The sequence below is a fragment of the Gymnogyps californianus genome, chromosome 3, assembly GCF_018139145.2.
Source record: "Gymnogyps californianus isolate 813 chromosome 3, ASM1813914v2, whole genome shotgun sequence".
Lineage (NCBI taxonomy): Eukaryota > Metazoa > Chordata > Aves > Accipitriformes > Cathartidae > Gymnogyps > Gymnogyps californianus.
The window spans coordinates 61,400,917-61,419,477 of record NC_059473.1 but is presented as its reverse complement, the minus strand read 5'-3'; positions in this window follow the sequence as shown (position 1 = coordinate 61,419,477).

Below are 18,561 nucleotides of genomic sequence, written 5' to 3'. Positions count from 1 at the left end.
AAAACAAATCCTTGTGACTGCCTTCAAGTTAGCATAAGAAAGTTTCCATTGCTTGATAAGAGGGATTTTAAACAGTTCAGCTAAACCAGCAAGGAGCATAGTTAATAAAACTTGAGAAAAGGAAAATAAAAATGGAAGCCAGCTGGTATTTGTGTGTACCATTCTCAGGGAAAATCTTGAAGCAAGTATAAATATTTTCCTGGGGTAACCTCACATAAGCGTGTTGGGGTTATGGGATATTGAGACTGAGAATTACTGGGAAATGTTGCTTCAGACTTTCCTCTTCCACTCAGTGGCTCCCATTACTCTCTCCATCAGGGCTGCACACCTCCTTTTGCTTCCAGTTTTTCTTATGAAAAGTAAAATAACCCATAAAACAAAACACTTTTGCTGTAAGTCTTAGGTCTATCGGTTTAGCCAGCAAGTCACCATCTACAACCAACCCACTTTCTTTCCGCGTAAGAAATCCCCTGGAAATCCCCCAGGTTGCTCACGAGAGCACAGACATGCTCAGCACCTTCCCGAGGGCTGAACGGGCTGGGCATGGGCAGGTCCACATGTGCTACGTCCGCAACACGAATGGATAACCCTGCTCTTCCAAAGCACCATGTGGACAGCTGGAGCCTGACCTGTGGAAAGAACCAGCTGTCTGCTTACTGTCTCGCATTCACATTTCCAACATCTCTATGTGATTTTCTTGCCTTTAAAACAGAGTTTAATTGGGATTGCGTTGCACTTCATAATAAGCTGTCAGAAATGATTGAATTTTTTGACTGTTCCCTGCTATGTGTTCCCTGATTCTGTCTGGATGTTACAAGTAGATGATTCCTGTTCGCACAGGGGAAAGTTTTCGCAGCTGACTGTCTGGGAAATCAGAAGCTTATGTGTTTAGTTAGCTTGGCAAAATGCAGAAAATTTAATTGAAAATGCCATGCTCGCTGACATCTGCTAGAAATTAAGCTGCAAGATGAGCTATTCTTTCTCATAAATATTTAATTGATCAACATTCTTAGAGAGTACAGTATCTAACTATATTAGGGTAAATTAACAACAAGACTAATTTAAGTTCAGACCTTAGAAGTAGGCAGGTTTAGTAGGCTATCAGTAACATCCTATAACATACAGGATGTACAGGTTTTATATATATATATGTGTGTGTGTGTCTGTGTGTACATACGTATATGTAAGCATATATATACCCATATGATCCAGGATACTACTAATAGATAAAGTATTGCTTTATATGTGTACATATGTGTAAGTATAAGTAAGTGTACAAACATACACACATTTGTGTGTGTGTGTATATATAAATATTTTTATGTGTGTGTATACAAAGATATAGATACATGCACAGTGTATATGCACCATGCATATAGGAGACATATGCAATATAAATTGCTGCTATTTTAGGAAATTGTTACAGAGAACAAGCTCATTTCTCGTGGCAGGAAAAAGCTAACTCTAATAATATGTCTGGATGAGCTTTGCTTATTCTTTGACTTTGAGATGGCTCCTTCAATTGCCTTTTAGTTTTCTATTGTAAAATTTTTGACTCTTTACGTCAGTTCATCTGAAAGGGAAAGGCTAGCAATGAGGAGTGAGCCAGTCTGTTCCCTGTCAAAGGTAGCTGTTAGGAAGCTCTACTTCAGGTAAAATAAGAGGGAATCTTTATTCTGTGATATGATTTGTCATTTATATCTTTCTTGGTTGGTTAATATATGATGGCTTGCATATCCCTGAAATGTCTGCTAAATCTTGCAATCGCACTACTGATGGGTTCAGTATTTGAAACTTTCCAGCTTCCCATGTCGCATTTTGGATTACATAGTATGCTTCTTTAATCTTTGAAAGTGGTTTTTGACTGCAAGTTAGAAAAATCTAGTAGAGAATATTTATCAAACTGAAAACAGTAACAAAATTTTTCTGTAACATTTCCTTTACCTACAGAAATTCAAGTTCATTCAGATACATACTTTTTGTCCCAAAGCCTTTAAATATTTTGTCCCAGCACTTCAGCACTGCATAAAAAGTATTGCTTATTAGATGCTTAGTGTGATGCTTTCATTATTCTTAAGAGAAACAGAAGTTAAATAGTTGTCCAAATAACAGATGAAAACTGAATCCAGAACTTTTGATATTACATATTCTTATTCTTCTTACATTTTTGTATAAACTATATTGTATGTAAGTTACTGCCTAACTTTAATTTTGTTTAGAAATTAAGTCTTTATAAATGTGCTCCTTGGAATGACATCTTAAGGCTGCAAACCCATTTTATTTTAATCCATGATATTTTGTTATGACCTCCTTGAAAATTACCTTCTGTGTTAAAACCTAGTACTGCTGCCAAGTGTATCTGTTTGCAAAATTTCAGTGTCCTAAATTCTCTACTGTAGCCCTGCAACTATGTAGAGTGGATCCAAAACACTACTGAGTCAGAGCTCTCCATTCAAACCAATGGGGATTGAACAAACATAAATCTAAGTAACAAGATTTTCTGGATTTAGAATCAAAAAGTAAAAAAGTAATCTCAATAAATCATTTCATTTCCTAATTACATTCTAGAATGGATTTTCATTAAACATGCAGTTTATTTGATCACTCATGCTCATTTAACCAACAATTTTTCCTGAAAGTTTCCTAGCGCTAGACTTTGCAAGTCATTACGGAAATGTAATGAGTCACAGCATTTGTTTACTCCTCTTTTTTAGGGAGAAGAAAATACCTGCGGGATCTGTAATTATTGAGAAATATCAGCAATTTCACTTCCCTTCACTTCTAAAGCAATATAATCAAATGTCTGCTTACTTTGCAATTATGGTAGCAATCTCTGGGTGCTTTGTATTATTTATTTAATTCCACAGTAATTTAGTGAACGTTTTATTTAAGAACAGAATAATTACATGCCTTTTCAATAATGAACGGCGCCTACTAAATGTTTTTAATATATCATTTCATAATTCAGAAAACAAGAACAAGAAACTCTTTCCATTTTAATTACTATCCTTCTTTTAAAGTGCGTTTACAAAGGGAGAATTCTACAAAAGTAGAGATCACATTTCTCATTTCTGTAACCAGCCATTTCTAATATGATATGCAAACTTGTATATTCAGAAATAAGATTGTTGGAAAACATGTTCAAAACAGCTTGGAATGTTTTTCTGGTTTTTTTTAAACAGTAGGTTTTATTGATTGCTGTTTTGCCAATGACTTAACTAACACTTATTATTAAGTCACTGGAACTGCACAAGCTGAATAATTAGTGTAAGCCTTTCACAACACACTGCGAGTAGGTACGTTTGTATGCAATAGAGGGGAGGGAGTCAACCAAACTATTCACTTAGCAGTTCGTTTTGGCTGTTTTTATGACTGTGAATCAACTCTGTGTGTGTCCTACAGAGGCATTGGGGACCATGTGCTGACAGTGGGCATTCCTCTCTGTGAATTTTCCATGTCTACTTTTGCATTCGGCATGTTTAACCTCCTGAGTCACAAGGCCTGATATCTTTTTCTTTATTACTTGACCCCTGGTTTTCAGACATGAACAGTGTCTGAAGAAATCCTTTGGGTCTATATTTCTCACAGAGGTGTGAGAAGAAAAAGAATAGCAGGAAATGAACAGAGCTGAGATGCTTCAGGTAACTTCAATAATTTATGGACCAAAAGAAGGTACACATGCTGAATCTAGGCCTGGAAGGTAGCTACGTCAGTTCCAGAGAAGGAGAAAAACAGATTTTACAGCTTCGTATATAAAACTGATTTCTTGAGAACTTGTTTTTTAACAATATTCCATTTCAATGGATCTCCTGTTGCTTTTTTTCATACACAGCTACCACTAGCCCTTGAAGCTTGTTGAAAGGTTTCAGAAGTCTACCAAGAGATAATTCACTCAATGGGAGTTAAGAGCCAGACAGCTCAGCTTGAGTATTTGTTAAATTGGAGGTGCCTCTGAAAGTCTAAATCAGTTTCCTTTCCTTTCCTTAATACAAGACATATATCTGAATGCACACCTGCAATTTCAATCTATAATGTTCTTGCTTGTGACTATGCGACTGTCCAGCCTATAAACAACATGAATATACTCTAATTTTCAGAAAGAAAAAGGAAAAATGCCTTTAGGACACTGTAGCACAAGTGGGTAAAGTTTGTTGTACAAACTGACAGAATTTAATATGTTTTTAGAAACATGCTGTTCTCACTAAATTCTACTACCTATTCTGAATAAAAATCAACCAAATAAGTAACAGAGCCCAGATGATATGAATAGGAAAGGAATTAATGAAGCTCTACTGATCACGAATGTGAAAAAATCCTAAAAGGAAAGAATTTGGGGTTTTTTAAATGAGATTATAGTTATGTATAGTTTGTAAGTCAGCATGGTTTTACAGTTGATAACATTTAGTAGATATTTTTAACAATACCTAATATTTTTTACTTTTTGAAAAAAATCCACAGAATTTTACCAAACAGCTAGCTTATCAGCTACACAAAACTCAAGAGAGAAGAGCATCCTCTTTATTCAATGGGATAATAATGCTTGTGAAACGCATGATGGTGATCCACTTTTTTCACATGAGAAAAGTTATCTTTCAGGGTAATCCCCCACCCATCTGAGATCATCGCTTGCATGACAGATAATTTTTGTCTTTCATTTTTCACTTTAACATTAACACTTTGAAGGTGAAAAACAGACTGCAAAGAAACAATAACAAAATTTCCACTGACCTCAGTCATGGTTACAATGATCAGTCAATTGCCTAAAATCATTAATAGCATTAATATACTTATATAAGTCCTTTCTCCTTCAAATTGCCACATTTTAACTGTTTAGAGGAATATTCATGCAAATCTGTCTAGTAAGTGGGGTGGGGTGTCAGAGCCCCTTGTGATGGATTGATGATTCAATGCTCTCTACTTTCTGTATTCCCTCATGTGGCATTCAGTGATTACATTTACTGTTTCCTTCCCCATTTGTCTGAGTCCTCCCTCTTCTCCTTTCCCAATATATTTTCTGTTTAACTGTCTCTTGCTTTTTCTGTTCATATTTCTCTTACTCGTTTTGTTTCCACTTTTCTTTTCTAAACTTCTTGCCAGCTGTTATTTTTTTAACCTCTGTTCTCCTACTTCAGAAAAGGAAGACTGTCAAGACTGTGAGGGAAGGTGGAGCTGCAAATATATTGTTTTGCTCCTGAGTGCTGTAGAGTTAGAAAGGACATCTGCCCTGGCGGGCTGCACCCACACTTCTGCAATTGAGCTTCCCCTGAGGTAGCTCCTAATACAAGAGAGGTGGGGTATGCTGTGCTGTCTATACATCTCAAACTGACAGCTCAATCAGAGTCAGGTGTCATCTTTAGAACAGAGAAAAAACTTCAGTGATTTAATCCATGGGTGCCCAAGTGGAGATCCAGTGGTCTATGTGATATAATTGCTGGATCAATGTCTCATGAGCTTTTTTGTTCTCCTCAATTTTAACTCCTTTTCTCTAGTCTTCCTTCTTTTCTTTGCTGTTGCTGGGTGCCACACAAGTTAAGTGTTTTTAGAAATAAATGCATTTAAAATGGTGATTCTGTATTGAAGAGTCCTTGTAAAAACAGTGTCACAGAGACCTCATTCATGACTCTCAGACCAAGTTTCCTGGAGTTCACTATCAAGAAAAGAGAATTTGCTGACAAATTTAGTTTAGATTTCAATAGGGTTTTTTTCATTATACACAAGAAGTTACTACAGAAGCTAAGCAATCATGGTGTGATACAAAGACAGCTAAAAGCTGGTGAGGATTCAGATATGAAGTAGGAGGGAAATCTCCCCCTGACAAAAAACTGGGATGGAGAACCTGGAAGTTCATACCATACTAACAAAATTACATGCACTGTAAGTAGTCAAGTAGCAAAATCTGCAGAAGATACAAAGTTGATTACTTTAGCCAAAAGTGAGAAGTGAAAAGACTCTAAGGAATATTGGAGAGAGTTAAGTGATCTATCCAAATAGGTGCTGTGTCAGTAAGTACAGAAAGATTAACTGCAAACTTCTGCACAGGGTTTGAGAAAAAGTGCTGGCCTCTTGACATACCCTCTGTTTTCTATGATTTTCTAAAAGACCATTTACTAAAGACTAATGTTTAACCCGCAACAAGGTTAAGAAAGCAAAAAAGTTAAGTTTGGAATGGGATGGTGAGTAATATGAAAAATGTAATAATTCACTGGAACAGGCTGACCGTGGAGGCTGTAGAATTTCCTTCCTTGCTGGTTTCAAAAAGCCAACTGGAGAAAGCCATGAGTAGCCTGCTCTAACCTGAGCCTTGTGTATATCATGAGGCGACCTGCAGAGGCCCCTCCTGACCTTCCTTATTCTGTGTTTCTATGCCTTTAATGAAATCAGTGGAGCAACTACATTTGGGCACAAAAAATCTTCCATCCATCTGGAAGAAGCTTTTGAATCCTCTGAAAGAAAGGAAGGGATGAGACTCATGGAAGGACTCCACTGTAAGGAGTGTAAGTACTAGGAAATGGGAGTGAGAATTTTACTCACTCATGCTTTCATACCAACATGCTCACTAGCACCAAGATACATATATCCAAGTGGTTTGGTCAGGATTTCACAGAGGACAAGGAACACCAGCTGTCAAGTCCTCAGTATGTCTTTTAGGTTCTTCTTAGTGACAAGCTGCTGTGTTTAGATAGACCCTTTTTCAGATGTTCCTTTTTTGTGTTAACCCTGTACATCATTAGGATTTTTTACCTGTCTACCTATCTGAGTCTCCTACCTGTCCACCTTTCCTGTCTCTCTGCCTGGGTCACTTAAAACTTCAAGCCTCTTCTTTATATTCACATCACCACCTCTTAATGACTTTAGTCTGTCCCTTGGTTTAGGCTAGTATTGGGCTGTACGCTTTCCTCCTGATCTGGGTATCATAACAGGTTGCATGTAGATGTGCTGTGACCTTGATGACGTGCTGATCTAGGAGTCAACAGCACAACCTATTCATATACTGCTTCTTCTGCTATGCCTCCTGAAGCTTCCAATCCTGGACCTCAATCCATCCCACTGATGGGAACCTCAATCCATCCCACTCCTTCCAGTTTGAGGCCAGTGCAAGCAATAGATGCCCAGAGCCTGGAGAGGGATCGCAGGTCAGCAGGAGAGCACCTGAAGAGCAACACAAAGGAATTCCAGCCACTCCAGCCAGTAAGTCAGCTTCATCATGGGCCCAACTTAAATGTCTCTACGCAAATGGACGTAGCATCGGGAATAAACAAGAGGAGTTACACACATGCGCACACCTGCAGGGCTATGACCTCATTGGCATCGCAGAGATGTCATGGGATGGCTCTTATGACTGGACTGTTGGAGTGGAAGGGTTCAGGCTCTTTAGGAAGGACAGGCAGGGCAGACGAGGAGGGGGTGTCACCCTCTATGTTAATGACCAGCTGGAGTGCATGGAGCTCCTCCTGGGGACGGATGAGGAGCCAACCAAGAGCCTATGGGTCGGGATTAAAGGGAGGGCAGGGACAGATGACGTTGTAGTAGGGGTCTGCTACAGGCCACCCGACCAGGAAGACCAAGCAGATGAGGCCATCTATAGACAGATGGGAGCAGCCTCGCATTCACAGGCCCTGGCCCCTGAAGATGGCGGACTTCAACCATCCTGCTATCTGTTGGAGGGACAACACAGCAGGACATAAGCAATCCAGGAGGTTCCTGGAATGCGTTGATGACAAATTCCTTCTCCAAGTGATAGAGGAGCCAATGAGGAGAGGTGCTATGCTGGATCTTGTTCTCACCAACAAGGAGGGGCTGGTGGGGAATGTGAAGCTCAAGGGCAGCCTTGGCTGCAGTGACCATGAAATGGTGGAGTTCAAGATCCTTAGGGCAGCGAGGAGGGCGCACAGCAAGCTTGCTACCCTGGGCTTCAGGAGAGCAGACTTTGGCCTCTTCAGGGAGCTGCTTGGTAGAGTACCATGTAGTACAGCCCTGGAGGGAAGAGGGGCGCAAGAAAGCTGGTTAATATTCGAGGATCACCTCCTCCAAGCTCAGCAGCGATGCATCCCAACAAAGAGGAAGTCAGACAAAAACGCCAGGAGGCCTGCATGGATGAACAAGGAGCTCCTGGACAAACTCCAACACAAAAAGGAAGCCTACAGAGGGTGGAAGCAAGGACAGGTAGCCTGGGAGGAATACAGAGAAATTCTCCGAGCAGCCAGGGATCAGCTTAGGAAAGCCAAAGCCCTGATAGAATTAAATCTGGCCAGTGACATCAAGGGCAACAAGAAAAGCTTCTATAGGTACATCAGTGACCAAAGCAAGACTAGGGCAAATGTGGGGCCTCTCTGGAAGGAAACAGGAGACCTGGTTACCTGGGATATGGAGAAGGCTGAGGTACTTAATGACTTTTTTGTCTCAGTCTTCACCAGCAAGTGTGCCAGCCACACCACCCAAGTCACAGAAGGCAAAGGCAGGAGAAGATCAGGTTTGAGACCATCTAAGGAACCTGAAGGCGCACAAGTCCATGGGACCTGATGAGACGCATCTGCAGGTCCTGAGGGAACTGACGGATGAAGTGGCTAAGCCGCTATCCATCCTATTTGAGAAGTCATGGCAGTCCATGGAAGTTCCCACTGACTGGAAAAGGGGAAACATAACACCCATTTTTAAAGAGGGAAAAAAGGAAGACCCAGGGAACTACAGGCCAGACAGTCTCACCTCTGTGCCCAGCAAGATCATGGAGCAGAGCCTCCTGGAAACTATGCTAAGGCCCATGGAAAATAAGGAGGTGATTGGTGACAGCCAACATGGCTTCACTAAGGGCAAATCATGCCTGACAAATTTGGTGGCCACCTACAATGGGGTTACAGCATTGGTGGATAAAGGAAAAGCAACTGATTTCATCTACCTGGACTTGTGCAAAGCATTTGACACTGTCCTGCATGACACCCTTGTCTCTAAATTGGAGAGACATGGATTTGACGGATGGACCACTTGGTGGATAAGGAATTGGCTGGATGGTCACACTCAAAGAGTTGCGACCAATGGCTCAATGTCCAAGTGGAGACCAGTGATGAGTGGTGTTCCTCAGGGGTTGGTATTGGGACCAGTGCTGTTTAACATCTTTGTGGTGACATGGACAGTGGGATTGAGTGCACCCTCAGCAAGTTTGCCGACGGCACCAATCTTTGTGGTGCGGTCGACACTCTGGAGGGAAGGGATGCCATCCAGAGGGACCTTCACAGGCTGGAGAGGTGGGCCTGTGCGAGCCTCATGAAGTTCAACAAGGCCAAGTGCAAGGTCCTGCATATGAGTCAGGCCAATCCCAAGCACAAATACAGGCTGGGCAATGAGTGGATTGAGAGCAGCCCTGAGGAGAAGGACTTGGGGGTGTTGGTTGACGAGAAATTCAACATGACCCAGCAATGTGCGCTTGCAACCCAGGAAGCCAACCATGTCCTGGGCTGCATCAAAAGAACAGTGACCAGCAGGTCAAGGGAGGTGATTCTCCCCCTCTACTCCGCTCCCGTGAGACCTCACCTGGAGTACTGTGTTCAGCTCTGGGGCTCCCAACATTAAGAAAAACATGGACCTGCTCGAGCGGGTCCAGAGGAGGGCCACGAAGAATGATCAGAGGGCTGCAGCACCTCTCCTATGAAGACAGGCTGAGAGAGTTGGGGTTGTTCAGCCTGGAGAAGAGAAGGCTCCGGGGAGACCTTATAGCAGCCTTCCAGTACGTAAAGGGGGCCTACAAGAAAGCTGGAGAGGGACTTTTTACTAGGGCATGTAGTGATAGGACAAGGGATAATGGCTTTAAACTGAAAGAGGGAAGATTTAGACTAGATATAAGGAAGAAGTTCTTAACTGTGAGGGTGGTGAGACACTGGAACAGGTTGCCCAGAGAAGTTGTGGATGCCCCATCCCTGGAAGTGTTCAAGGCCAGGTAGGATGGGGCTTTGAGCAAGCTGGTCTAGTGGAAGGTGTCCCTGCCCATGGCAGGGGGGTTGGAACTAGATGATCTTTAAGGTCCCTTCCAACCCAAACCATTCTATGACCTTCCTATTCACTCTCTGTTGATACCAGTCTTTCAATCACGGCTTTGTACAGGACAATGAACTAATGGAAGAGATTGTAGGTTGAAGTGACCAAAATAAAGCATCCAAGAAAGATGCTTATCAGCCCTGAATATGAGGGTGGAAATCATTCTGAATGTACTAAATATTTGAGTGCCACTTTCTCCCCTCCTTCCTGGGAAGGGAGGGAATACTACAATAAAGTTCCTTGAAACATGGATTGTATCTAGAGGGGAACCAAGTAAGAATAACTTTCAAAACTTTATTCAGACGACAAAAAACACCCGAAGCAGTAACCAACCACAAACTGGGACACTTTGCCCTAGGAGGGAGGATTGGGAATGGATGTATTATACAAATAATTGTATTATGTTCAGATATACATAGTTCACACTATTTATATGCAATTGCTAATACAGAATTCTGGATGGGAAAAGGTTCAGGATCAGCAGTCCCTGAAACTGAATCTTCTCTGGACAAAGTCCTTACATTGCTCTCTGTGAACACTTACCTGCAGCGGTTTGCAGAGTTTTCCCGTCCCACAGCTTACTTAAGATGTGCAGTAGTGCAAAGATTTACACACATGATTTATTTTATCCAAAGCAGAAGCTCCATTGGCTTACAGAAGTCTTGCTAGACCTGGGCTCAGAAAAGGCAGAGGTGATTCTTCACTGCCAATGCAATATAAATAGAAAGGAATAAAGCAGGTCTTCTCATTTATGCTAGCAGAGAAGTTCTTGAATATTTCGGTACTTACCCTTTTGATTAAGAAAACAATATTTTGATACATATTCCCTCTTTCTTTTTCAGTTAGATCACTCTTCCTGCCTACTTGTTCTTCCTTCTCTTTCTAAGGAAAGTCTAAGATCACCCATCTTATTCCCTACCCCCCCCCATCTCCATTTCTCCTTCTCCAGTTCTCCCTTCTTATAAGAAAGTTGCAAATGTAAGATAAAAACCTGTCACCCATATCAAAGACTAAAAGTCACACCCTGTCCCTAACAGCTTAGTTATCTCAAAATGTATGTTACAGAAGAATATTTGTGTACATTATTATAGTTCCACTCTTAAAAGAAATTGTGCGTTTTTCTGTCATTTATTTCATGTTGTTTAGCTTTTGACATGCATCTAATTAGTGTAAAAGTATTTACATTAAAAAATATATTTGCCTGTCACTTTAATTGATGTGAACAGGGACACAGTATTTAAAAATAATCCTGTGCTTTGTTCCATGCAGTGGTCTGATGCCTCATTAGAGTCAGCCTTTCACTGTGCCTCTGTGAATCCTTTGCAGTCTTCTTATACTAAACTAGGATCCAGGAGGCCAAGGTGAGGAGGATCCTGATATGCTAGGCTCATTCTGCTTGCATAGCAGAGTACAATCCTTTCATCAAATGTCTCACGGGGTTAAGAGAAAGCCTAAAGAAAGGAAAGAACAAAAACACCATTGAAAGATAAAGTAATATTTCAACATTCAGAGCCCGGTATAGAACCGAGAGATCGAGGTTTGTGCCTGCTGTTCAGACTGGGCTGGTTCAGACCACAGTGCTGAATTTCACTTGAGGAGAAGGTCTTCATGGAAAAAAATGTTTGCTTGCTTGCTTGTTTGTTTGTTTGTTTGTTTTTATGTCACTTATTATCTGCATGAATTGAAAGGAATGTTTATAGGAGAAACTGTGGCTATCTTTCACAGAAGGCACCGCACAGCCTGCTCTAATTGGACCTATGTTGAGCAGGAGGATGGACTAGATGGCCTCTGCTGGTCCCCTCCAACCCTTCACACCACCTTGTGAATCAATGAAAGTGCCATATTCTCTGATCAGGAGCTGAAAGTGTTTCTTGGAAACACAACCTTGTCTATATTCACCTGAGTTGTATTGTAATGTTCCTGATATGGAGCTGTTCTGAAGGCCATTAGCATTATGTCCAAACTATCAATTAAGCAAAATAGAGTTAGCCTGTGAAGCCAGACTTACGCACCACTAATGTTGTGAACCCTGCTACTCACACAAAGAATTTACCTTAGGGATGAGTATCTAAAAGGGAATGCCCAGACATACTTTGTGTTTTGCCTCTGGTTCACATCATCTAGTCAGATTAGATACAGATGTAGTCATGCAAACTGACTGCTAGTTATTCCAAGTTTAGCTCTTCCAGAATATAATAAGAATGATCTGAGGCTGAACAATAGCCAGTGATGTCAATAAAAGGCTCAGGAATGACCAAATTCAACATGACAAAATTTGCTGTAAAGATCATTCATCACGTCACAGGTAGACATCATCTCACAGCAAAGCCTCAGAGACTAGCTTGTGTAGAATACTGTCACTCTCTTTTTATGCAGGTTTTTAATGTCTGAATTATATTAAATCTGTCTTCTGAAGACAACCACTTTCTGACCATAATTCATGTGTAGTCCTGATGGAAAATGACACTGTAAATTGTATGTATGTCATCTTTTTATTATGAAGAGATGTTGCTAATGTTGCTCTTTTCAAGTGATTTCTTGTCTGAAAGTTAATAAAAGGTTGTTGCCAAAAATAGAAAGTTTAAGATAAAACACTCACTGGAAATATCCACCGAGGTTATGCTGTTGCTCATCATATCTTCACAATGAACTGACAGATTTTAAGATATTGCCAGAATTCCAGTGAGTATTTTTGTATCCTCTGGAAACCGCTTTATAATTTCACATAAGTTTTCAGCCCCAGAGAGATGAAATTATACTTATACTGTGATCTGTAACACCCTTTCGTGCTGTCTTTTTCTCCTGTTTTTCTCACTAAGCGATTGAAAGAACAAGAGCTCATATGAGTGAGGTTTTCTGCTGGCAATAAAAAATGTTGAACCAAAAATGCAACAGTATCCTTAACTCAGTATCACGTGCTTAGGTCCTGTGGTCATCATTTTGACTGTTGGGGACTATTAACAACATCTGAGCAACATCTAAACCTGGTACCTGCAGAGAAGATAAGTAGTTTGCTGACTTCCCTTCCTGCATCCAAACTACATCACAGTAGTATGGTCCAAATGTATGTTACTCAGTTACAACTGAATACTTTATTCTAAAAATTGCCTTATGTGCCTTGTTTGTAATTGTTGATCACATACATGTGAAAAGACTGGTTGTATTTCATTCCTCCTTGAACATTAAAAGAGCTAAATGTCAAACTATCAAGGCTCCTCATAATGAGCCTGTTAAATGTAACAGGGATTGCATTTTAAAATTACTAAAACTGTGAGCAGCATTTCAGTACAAACCAAATCCAGCTTTACTGCCAGGCACAAAAAAAAAAAAAAAAAAAAAAACTAAAAAAAAGCACTTCAGTTGATTGGTTTTTAATTTCAAACAGTAATAACCCTGGCCAGTTAATTGCATGAGAAATAGCACTGAACTGTCATTAACACTCATGAACAGTATCTCAGACTTTCAATCTCCATTAGCCAGTCATTCACTCCCACACAATACTCTCTGTATTGACCCACCTATTCATATAAAAACTACATTAAAAATGACAGTGAGTCACACTGTAAAATCAAATTATTGACTTTCTAAATCAGGTTTATATATATTAAGGCAAAGTTATATTTGTAATACATTTATATAAATCATATATAAATTTATATATTTGTATATAATTATATAACATTTATATGTTTAGGCAAAGTTCTTATTCAATTAATGATTACATTTTAATTGTATCCTAGCAGTGGACATCTGGAAGAAAGATAATGTTGTAGGGCTTTTTCTTTATTCCTGATTTCTGGTACAGGAACCAAGAAGTTTACAGAGCTAAGTGTGTCCCATAACTGGGGAGGAGAGAGTGTTTATTACTCTGTAATACAGAGTAATAGAGTAAAAGAGAGCAATAGAGTAAATCAAGCACTGCACAAGCACAGAACAAACAGTCTGTGTGTCAAGCAGACTACAGTCTAAACCGACCTCTGAATTGTTCAATATTATGTGATTATTCCTGGCAAGCCACAATACTGAAAGAAACTAGCTGCTGGTTGTCTACTGGAAGAGATTAGCTGCTGTTGATTTAGATCTTTCCCAAACAGATGTTATGTTTTCTTTTTTTCAATTAACATTTTCCTGATTTTTTTTTTTTTTTAATCTAGTAGACAATATCTGTAAAGCATTTACCCTGTCTTCAAGCTACCAGATTTGGGACTTCTATTTTTACCTCTTCTCTGAAATGCTTCTGGATTTAGTTACAATGATGTTATTACTTCAAATACAGCAACGGTTTTAGCTTTAAAAAAGATTGCAGAGAGATAAAGTTAAAGCTGAGTAAAAGCATACTGCCAGGGGTCTGGACTGTAACCAAATCTTTTAATCTCAACTAATTGACTACTTTACGGTCATAATTAATGTCACAATGGGTGAGGAAAAAGAACAGTAAAAAAAATAGATAAGACCTATCTGTACAACGAAATGGATATCCTAAAGGCAATTTAACCATATGCTACATGATATGTAAAGAAACAATGAAGCATGCGGTCATGGTTATATATAAATATATTTTTTGTAAGAAAAAGCTCCATGGAGCATTGACGTTTCGGAGATGCTGCAGTTTATGGGGAACTGATGATTGAAGAGCCCTGTCTTAGACTTCTTGAATGACATATGAAAGACGCTAGTGGTCTTATTCTGTGGCAATAAGACTCAAAACAATAAATTGTTGAAGTTCCACTCCCAGATGCTTCATTCATGACAGGACAGATTGAGCACAGACGGCAGAGATAGCAATCAATAGTTCTGTCATTGAAAGGTATTATATGTTAAATAGAGGCACAATTCCCCACAGATCCCTGCTCATACTTATGGGAAAATCACAATGTATGTTTTTCAGATGTTTTCCATTAATACTAGCACAGGGGAGCATGGATCTCTTTGCCACGCTTGTCTCATTTTCTTTGCAGCAAGAAGTTCCTGCGATAGAATCATAACATTTTCCCTCATGTCTGAGCAATTGCTCAGGATACTTTGTGCAAAACTACATCTGACAAGACAGCCTCCACACAATTTTCTCTAAATGAGAAGTTATATACCAGAGCACAGTTGCTAGATGTAGCTACAACAATGAAATATACTCCTAGTAGTTTCTAAGAAAAATGTATAGATCAGGAGTAATTGATTATGCTCATTAGGCATCGTGAGACTGTTAGCAATTATATGTAGCACTGCAGGTATCAAACAGATGCAACATTTAGTAAATGGCAGAGTGAGACAACGCATTAAAATAGAGCACATATCATCTTAAGATAAACATGCTCCACTTTCAAAGAGCTGCACAGAATTTTAATTAGGCAGCTACTACCACAGTGGGATCATGTGGTAAGGAGCCATTTGACAGTCTCTGGGAAGAGGCACAAGTGTTATTAAGTAATTTTTTTTACCATGATCACCAGAGATTATAAAATTATAGCTAGAAAAGTGTTGGGTCTGGAAAGTAGATTATGGGAACTGCTTTAACTGGGAGTCTTCATACTGGGACTACTATAGTGTTTTGAGTTTTTATGTCTCTCTTTCTCCCTTCTGTTGCAAGCAGCAGAAAACACTTCCATTTTTCTCAAGTTCTTTCCTCCCTTTTAGGTAGAGTCCTGACATCGAGTTGGTTGGTACTGAGGGCAGCTTGGGCCTGAGAGGGGCCAGCTCCGAGCCTGCTATCCCAAGTAGTCCCTGGTCCCCATTTTCACTCTTTGTGTCCCTCTGTGCCCGCCACCTGATTTCTGCTGTAGCCTCTGCCCAGCAGTCAGCAAGAGCACCTTCCTGTCCTTGCCAGCACATTGGAAGGGTCTCTGCTCAGTATGGCAAGGGTAAGGTGTTTCCAAGCTTAGAAAGTTGTTTTCCTTCCCTAGTTTGAGCTCCTTTTCTGACTGCAATGACACAGAGTAATAGTGTCCCTGCATCACTTTTATGTGGGGAGCCGGCTGGCTGCTTTGCATAGTGTTGGGCTTTGCAAGGTCTCTCCATAAAAGGGTGGCATCTCCCCGTAGGTGAAATGAGGTGGTCAGCTGAATTTATGAGAGAAACAACAAGTGTATAGGAAATAATTTTCTTATGGACTATGACAGAACTTCATGTATTATTAATGCAACTCTTTTAGCCTAAAGTTAATCCTTATATTTGAAGAGATGTTAAGAACCTAGAACCATACCAAGGGAAAAACTAACCATGGGGATGTCAGGTATGTAACTCTGCCTTTGGACTAGTAACTGATAGGATTTTTAATTCGCTATCTCTCTGCTCTCCTCTCAGCTGGGAATAGAAGAAGTTGGTAAATTAATCTTCTTTTTACTACACAAAGTTCTTGTGGCAGGGTTGTAGTTTATTTTTCTGTTAAGGTCTTGATACAACCTATACTGTTGTATACTGTTTCCTATACACACAACTTACAACTGTGCCTACTGTTTTGTTTCAAGCCCTACTTAGAAAAAGATTACTTTCAAATGTAGCTAACATTACTGGATTATAAAAATCATGGAGTCATTTATTTTGGCCTCTATAGGAATTGTTTTAATTGAAAAACATTTCTGTTATCAATATTCTCTGAAATTACTTGTGTGAAGATTTAAAAAATAAGCAGCTTAAAAGTTTTAAAAGACAGTCTTTTACTTAATCAGTAAAGGATTGGAAATATATTTTTATCATTACCATTGATAAAGAAAGATATAATTAAATCTCTGCAACCGTTGTGAAGGAAGATTTTCACTTTAATTCCTGTGAAATGTGCTTCAGAAGAATTGGGATAAGTAAGATTGTTCATGATTACTGTAGTAGTCTCAGGACCACAACATACTATCAGGTATTTTATCTCCTGACTATGAATAAATATAACTATAAAGTACTCTCAAATGGCCAGAAAATTAAGAGTCATTGACAGTCAACAATATATAAGAAAAATGTAGCAGCGAGTTTCAAACATTTTAGCTACTTTTAGTATTACTTGGCTTCAGCTATCTAATATTTTGATATCAAAGTATTCACTGACATGGGGATGTCACTGTGCTAGGCAGCCAGCATGCTTCTGAGCACATGACTATATACACGTCTGCATTCAATAACTAAAATATTTTCAAAATCTGACCCCACATTTAAGATTTCTAGCTGAGTCTGAGAAGTTCAATTCCCACTGAAATTCAATGGGATCTGGGTGCCAAATTCTTTAACTTCTTTTCCTTGTTTCCACAGCTTTAAAGTGATGATAGTTTTTAGTATTTGCACTCTCCTTTCATTTGTTTCTGGTCTAGTATTAAGGAGTGGTTTTTTTCAGGGTACTCATAAATGTAGGCAAGTCTTTGTGAGATTTGCCAGGCTTCAGTTAATAATCGGTATTCTACTACTACATGCAACGTGGAAACAAGGCAGCTCTTTATTTTTAGGTCATAACACTTGCAGTGTTACAACTTGAACACTAGCAGTTCCTAGGTGAAAAATATCCTTGCTGAAGGATTAACATTAGCTGGCGGTAACTTGGATCTATGGTATCTTTACACAGGATAAAACATCAGAAGGGTATTATTGCTGATTGCATAGTGCTATGAAATTTACTTCAGGAGAAACAAATTACCATCAGTCTCAGTTAAGCTAAAGTACATGCATTTCAACATACTTGAAATCACATAGCAATTTCTCTGTGTTCTGAAGCACCGATAATCCAATGTCCATTTATTATGTTCTATGAGTAAAACTGAGAAATACATTCAACCCTCCCCCAAAAAAGTCATCCAAGGGACAGACTAAAATATTTTTATTGATACTGTTATCAAAATCTATAGCCCCCTAATGCTTCAGAAGGTTATTGAGAAGTAGAATACAATAGGCAATGTCCCCTCACAAACTTCCTCAAAATAAGCATTGGGAATACCCTGGCTCACTTTAAGATATTCAGACTCTTACAAATAAGAAAAAAGGATTTGCTTTACACTGAACTTCTTCAGAACTCCTGTGTTGGTATGTTCATTAACATCAAAAACTTTGAAGAATGTTTATCTCCAGCTATTTCATCTCAGCATCTCTGTTCATTTTGAAATGATATAGAAATGCTCCAACTGTAGACTAACAGAAGTATATTACCAGTGTAATATAAGCAATGCAATATAAACAGCCATTTAGGCTATTTTTAGGTAATATATTTTTCCTTTCCTCTCCAGATACAAAAAATTCTGCATAAAACATTAAGTACTTTTAAGTTATTACAGTTGTCCTCTGCATAGTTCTAAATATGATGAAAAACAGGCTTTCAAGGAGACTGACTGAAATACTTCAGTTTAATCAAAGCTCAAGAAAGCCATTTGTGTTAAGTTCCTTTTCCCATTTTTTGTTCTTTACATTCACTCATTGCATTTTATTTCAGATTAGATTTTAATGCTTTTGGCAATGCAGCTTACAAAGCCCAGGAAATGGAAAGTGCTGGAAATAAAGCAGCTACGGCTGTGGAACAAGTTTCCTGAAGAGATTAGAACATGGAAGGATATGCTGGAAGATCCTGCTTTC